Raw genomic sequence first — 6486 nt, 5'->3', positions numbered from 1 at the left:
CACATCTATCGAAGAAAAAGATGATTGCAATTGCAACAGATGGAGCCAGTGTCATGACAGGATTTGCAACAGGTGTAGTCACAAGGCTAAAACAAGACACTCCACATTTATTGAGCTTTCATTGCATTGCCCACAGGGAGTCTCTTGCAGCCGGGGATGCTTTCAAAACTTTTCAAGAGTTCAAGCTTGTGGACAAGATTGCCAAAAAGTTTTATAAATGGGCATGCAGATAAGCCAAAAGGCATGCTATCCTTGCAGATGTTGTAAAAGACTTTGGCATTGGTAGACATGGAAAGCTACAACTATTGAAAATGCATGATGTTCGATGGCTTTCAAAAGTCCAGGATATCATAAGGCTTGTCTAAATCATGCCAGCATTGCTTTCAATTATGCAAAAGGAGGAGCATGAGTTGTACTCTTCATTAACAAGTTATAAAGTTCAATTTATCATGCATTTTTTTGCTGACATACTTGGAGAATTGAATGTGCTTAGCTGCAAGCTTCAAGAGGAGCATCCAGACATCTCCTCGATTGGAAGTCATCTCAAATCAGCAGTAGAAATGTTACAACTATCATTTCTTAGTGGCACCTTTGGGTCAGATGCAAAGCACACCGCAGGCTTTATCAAGATGGTGTATGAGCAGAATGGAGCACTATCTTTTCAAGATAAATCAGGTGTAGCACATTATCATCCTCTCCATCTGGGTCCAATTGTGACAAAGAACTTGTGAATTCACATGAAACACTTAACAGTGTCGTCAACAAGTTGGTGTCAATGTGTGGTTCATACATAAGAAGCTTGGTTCAATCTTTATCTGACCGTTTTTTGGTAGACTTCAACTTTTTTGAGGCAACAAAGTATTTCAGCCCAAAAGACTATTGTGAGGACTTGTCAAAGTTGGAGGATGCATCAAGAGGCTAGCTCAATACAGTATGTAAGTACTTTGCTGAAGGATCAAGCACATTAATCAATGATGTTGAATGCAAAGGGGAAAGGCGATCTTTCATCACAAGAATGAGAAATTTCTTTCATGGTAGGAGCATGCACTTTGCATGGCAGGAGTGTTCTGATCGTGTTGAATGGGAGCAATCATTCCCTTGCACAATGATTCTTTGGCGGATCTTGCTTGTCTTACCTCTTTCATCAGTAGCATGTGAGAGGGGTTTCTCCAAAATGAACAAAATCAAAGATAAGCTACGAAATCAATTATCCTTGGACATGCTGGGACTCATCATGTTTGTTGGGATGAATACACCAAAGCTTAAGCATCCAAAAGAGGTATCATGGGAGGAATGCTTTGACGCTTGGAAGTTGATGAAAGACAGGAGACCAGCAAGACTGAAGACAACGTCAACCTTGAAGGCTTAAGAAAAACCTGCTTTTTGTATCCGAAACTTGTGTTATTTATTGTGAGGTGCCATTGTAATATTGTTTTGGCGAGCAGGTTTTAATCATATCCATCTTCCATGTACTTATATGTATATATGTGTGTTGGAGGAAACTCAATGACATTGTTTTGAAATCATCTAATATGTAGTGACTCGCTTATTTAGTTTACCTTGTCTATTTGCCATTTTGTTAAAGTTTGAGTCCGAGTCTTGAGCGTTGTTGGTCCAACTCTTGCAACACCTCCTACCAAGGTAACTCTAAAGGTTATCCTATGGCTAACTCTTCGAAGATACTCAAAGTTATAAATTGTAAGCTTTATATATATGCATTCTTTTGAAAAATGAAATGTACAGGTGATGACAGTCTAGATATTCTTGGTGAGGAGACCAAAGAGGAAAAGCAGGTTGTAGTTAAAGGGAAGCACAAAAGATGGCTGATGCAATTGAAAAGAATGTATTCCTTTGAGCTTTCTTACTAGATTGTTTAGACTTGTAATTTTGTAGATAATGCAGGGTTGATTAAGTTGTTAAGTGCATGAGATTGGAAATCATCAATCAATGAATTCAAGCCTTGTGATGACAAAATAGCCATTGTGAAGTGGTTGTTTGAGTATATTGTTGGGCAATCCTTTTATAGGGGCTTTGGTAACCAGGCAACAATTAAATACTCTTTGATGGATCAAAATTTGATGCTAGTTTTGTGGCTAATTATGCTCCATGATATCTCAGGATTGGAGCTAGGATTTTAGTCCGAGAGGTCTAAGGATGATCAGCTAGGCATTGTGGCTAGCTAAAGCCACTTGTTGTTTGATGTTCATCTCCAAACTTCAGATATTGTGAGTCTTGACTGGATCTCCTTTTAATGTCAATGTATGTAAGATATCATTATGATATAAGTTCAATGCTAGGTCATGTTTTGAAGGCGATGAGGAAGTAATCTTTACATCTCATCATGGCGAGCTCGAACAAATGCAAAATTGACCTCAGGTAAGTACCTCACAGAATTTATGATTAACACAGGTGCATGAAAGGTAGAACCAATTTATATGTGTTATGTTGTTTCTTCCTACATTACTGATCTAAAGGGTACCTCAAGGATTTGTGATTGACAAAAGTGTATGAAGGTAGAACCAAGTTATATGTGTTATGTTTCTTACTTCATGCATTGTAGGAATTTTTCTTTTAAATGGAAAGGTAGTTTGAACACTCTTTGAATAGTTTACATAATGTGTGAAATAGGAAATGTTTAGGGAGAGATCAAGGCATCATTATCAACGTAATTTACATTGCAAAAAGGTTAGGTAGAGCCGTACTTAGATGAGGTGATCTCGTTACTTGACTCCTAAATCCCAATTAGTGCTTTTGCTTGTAAGCTAAAAGAGCACAAGGTTGAAGATATTGCATTCAAACACCTCTTGCAAGAGGTTATAAGCATATTTATGAGGATCTATAGGCTACAACAAGAATAAATACTAAAGTTGTACAAAGTACAAGTTTAGTATGAGTTGCATGTTAACTATGGAGCCTGATTTACCCTTGTAATTTTCTGTGGTAAAAGCACACATTTGTAAGGCCCCCATTATAAGTAGAAGCCATCGTGCGTGAAGGAAAATCACTCACCGGAAACCAAAATTTTCACGGACAAGAATCAAGGGCAACTTTAGAGGCCTCGGGGGCGGAGGCCCCCGAGACTTTTTTTTTTTCGCTGGAATATTATGGCTGGAAGACAGCCGAAAAGTGGTCGAAAAACAACCGGTCGGTTGGCCGGCCAGTGGCCGGTAGTCGATGACCAATGGCCGGTGGCCGAATTCAAAAGCGGACTTGTCTTCTCAAGGGCGGCCACACATGGGCGGATTGGAGGGTCCGATTTGGACTTATTCGCACAAGGGCGGCTACACATGGTTGTCTCTCATAAGAGAGGACAGCCCTTTTGGCCTATAAAAGGAGGCCATTTCTACACACATTTCATAGTGTGAAGTTGATGCAACAAGGTGAGTGTGAGGTGGTGAGAGTGAAGCAAGGCGGGAGCTCTATCAAGGGTTTAATCCCTTTGTCAACTACTTCTTCTTTTGAAGTGCTAAAGCCATTGAGTGGCTGCTTTCCCGTGGACGTAGCCCACATTGGGTGAACCACGTATATCGTGTGTACTCTCTCTCTCTCTCTCTCTCTCTCTCTCTCTCTCTCTCTCTACTCTATAATCTCTTGTGTGTGAAATCTATCTCTCTCCATTAAGTAATCTACTCAAAAATCTATTTAGCTACGTCTTTTTTTTTTAACAACTGGTATCAGAGAAAGGTTTGCTCGTAGCTAAATTATCTCAAGGAAAGGATTCCTTGAATTGAGTGGGAGTTATGGCGGAGGAAGGGAAGCTCAAGATTGAGAAGTTCAACGGAAAAAACTACCAACATTGGAAGATGCAGATTGAAGACTATCTCTACCAGAAGGACCTCTATTTGCCACTAGGCGGTCTTGCGCAGAAGCCCGCAACAATGGCAGATGAAGCATAGATTGTCCTTGATCGAAAGGCACTGGGAACAATCCGGTTAAGCTTGGCGTCAATGGTGGCCTTCAATGTTTCAGAGATGAAGACCACGGAGGACTTGATGAATTCACTTGACGACTTCTACGAGAAACCATCTGCATCCAATAAGGTATTTCTTATGAAGCGCTTGTTCAATCTAAAGATGGCAGAGAATGGTTCAGTTGTAGAACACCTAAATGACTTTAACACAAAAATAAGTCAACTTCGATCAGTGAAAATCAATTTCGATGACGAAGTGCGAGCTCTCCTTATACTATCATCTCTACCGGATAGTTGGGACAGCCTTGTGATAGCTGTAAGTAATTCTATCTCTGGCACAAATACTCTTAAGTTTGATGATGTTGTGGGTGTTCTCCTAAGCGAGGAAATGCGAAGGAGAAGCGCAGGAGAATCATCAAGTGTTGCACTATCAGTGGAAACAAGAGGAAGGCCTAGGGAGAGGTTCAAAAACCAAAAGGGTCGTGATCGCTCAAGGCAGAGCAAGTCACGCACAAAGTCAGTTCTTGAATGTTGGAACTGCGGCAAGAAGGGCCACGTCAAAAAGGATTGCTGGTCCAAGAAGAAGAAGGAGACAGAGTCTCAAGACAATAAGCCAACATCGGAGGCCAATGTGGCAGGTAAAGTAGAGCAAGATGCTCTAATTCTCTCATTAGACAATGTGTTTAATTCCTGGATAGTAGATTCCGGGGCTTCATTCCATGCGACACCACACAAGCAACATTTCCAAGACTACACCAAAGGTAATTTTGGGTATGTATACTTGGGAGATGATGAAGCTTGTGAGATTGTCGGCAAAGGTACAGTTTCTGTCAAAACTGCTAACGGAAATGAATGGAAGCTTAAAGATGTTAGGCATGTTCCTTCTCTTCGCAAAAATTTGATCTCTACAGGACAATTGGACAATGAAGGTCACAACATTGCATTCGGAAACAAACGGTGGAAGATCTCAAAGGGATCTTTGGTGGTTGCCAAGGGAGAAAAAGTCGGTACACTTTACTTGTGTACTGTTAGCACGAAACCTTCAGCTTGTGCAGCAACTACAGAAGTTGACAGTGCGGTGTGGCACTACCGACTTGGGCATATGAGTGCCAAAGGAATGCAAATCCTTCAAACAAAGAAGCTTCTACCAGGTTTGAAAGAAGTGGACTTAGAGTTCTGTGAAGATTGTGTTTATGGTAAACAAAAGAGGGTAAAATTTCAAAAATCACGAAATGAAAGAAAAAATTAAAAACTTGAGTTGGTTCATTCTGATGTTTGGGGTCCTGCAAGTACACCATCACTTGGTGGCTCATTGTACTATGTAACATTCATAGACGATGCGACTAGAAAAACATGGGTTTATGTCATGAAGAATAAATCCGATGTATTTTCCATATTTCAAAGGTGGAAAGCCTTTGTGGAGAATGAAACAGGTACCAAGGTTAAATGCCTCAGATCCGACAATGGAGGCGAATATTGCAGCCAAGTTTTTGAAAGATTTTGTGCTAGCAATGGCATTCGGAGGCAAACGACAACCCCAAGGACACCTCAACAAAATGGGATTTCGGAAAGGATGAACAGGACAATCATGGAACGAGCACGAAGCATGCGGCTACATGCAGGCCTACCGCTTGAGCTTTGGGCGGAAACTGTAAGTATGTTTGTGTACTTAATCAATCGATCACCCTCAACGGCATTGGATGGGGGAGTTCCAAAAAAGGCATGGACAGGTAAACCGGTGAATTATGCATTTCTCAATGTGTTTGGGTGTGAGGCTTTCATGCACATAGATAGAAGCCTAAGATCAAATCTAGATGCAAAGTCCAAAAAGTGTTTCTTCATTGGCTATGGAGAAGGAGACTTTGGGTATCGCCTATGGAATCCTGAAGATGGTAAAATCTTAAGGAGTAGGGATGTAATTTTTAACGAACAAAATATGTACAAAGATTACTTGGAAAGAAAACAAACAAAAGAAACAGGTGATGAGTACATGGAGCTTGAGGACGGTGCAGACTCGAGGACTGCAAACGGTGACAATTGAAGGAGTACGAGCGGAAGTGCGACACGAGAGAGAGTGCGAGAAGAAGAGCACGATGATATGGTGAACTCGCTCTACTGTAATGTGTAGAGCATAGTGAGTTCTTATTAGGTTTTAACAAAAGAATATGTGTACATACCTGGCGGCCCGCCCACTTACCTGGGCGACCACATTGGGCTTTATACCCCAACAACCTCCCACTTAAAGTCCAATGTGGTACTTTAAGTGTGAGAGAAGCTACTATACAAGCTAATATACAAGAGATGTAGAGAAGTGATGTACTACCCTACACCTAACTGCTTGCGAAAATGCGCAAAGCTCTCTGAGGGAAGTCCTTTTGTAAGTAGATCAGCAGGATTTTCTGTGGTGTGAAATTTGACAAGCTGAATTTGCTTATCCTCGAGCATTTCCCTGATGAAATGATACTTCACATCCACATGCTTTGTCTTTGAGTGATAAACTGGATTGCGAGCCAATTGTATAGCACTTTGACTATCACAATATAACACATGCATCTCTCCTTTGATTCCCAAATCTG

At 40.9% G+C, this 6486-nt stretch overlaps 1 pseudogene; it reads left to right on the top strand.

Annotated features, from left to right (window-relative positions):
• The first annotated feature begins 311 nt into the window (after window positions 1-311).
• LOC147429462 (uncharacterized) lies at window positions 312-939 on the top strand (annotated as a pseudogene).
• Window positions 940-6486: the final 5547 nt, after the last annotated feature.

The sequence above is a fragment of the Adiantum capillus-veneris genome, chromosome 22 (genome assembly GCF_014529385.1).
Source record: "Adiantum capillus-veneris isolate H3 chromosome 22, ASM1452938v2, whole genome shotgun sequence".
NCBI classification, from domain to species: domain Eukaryota; kingdom Viridiplantae; phylum Streptophyta; class Polypodiopsida; order Polypodiales; family Pteridaceae; genus Adiantum; species Adiantum capillus-veneris.
This window is presented reverse-complemented; position numbering and strand designations above follow the sequence as displayed.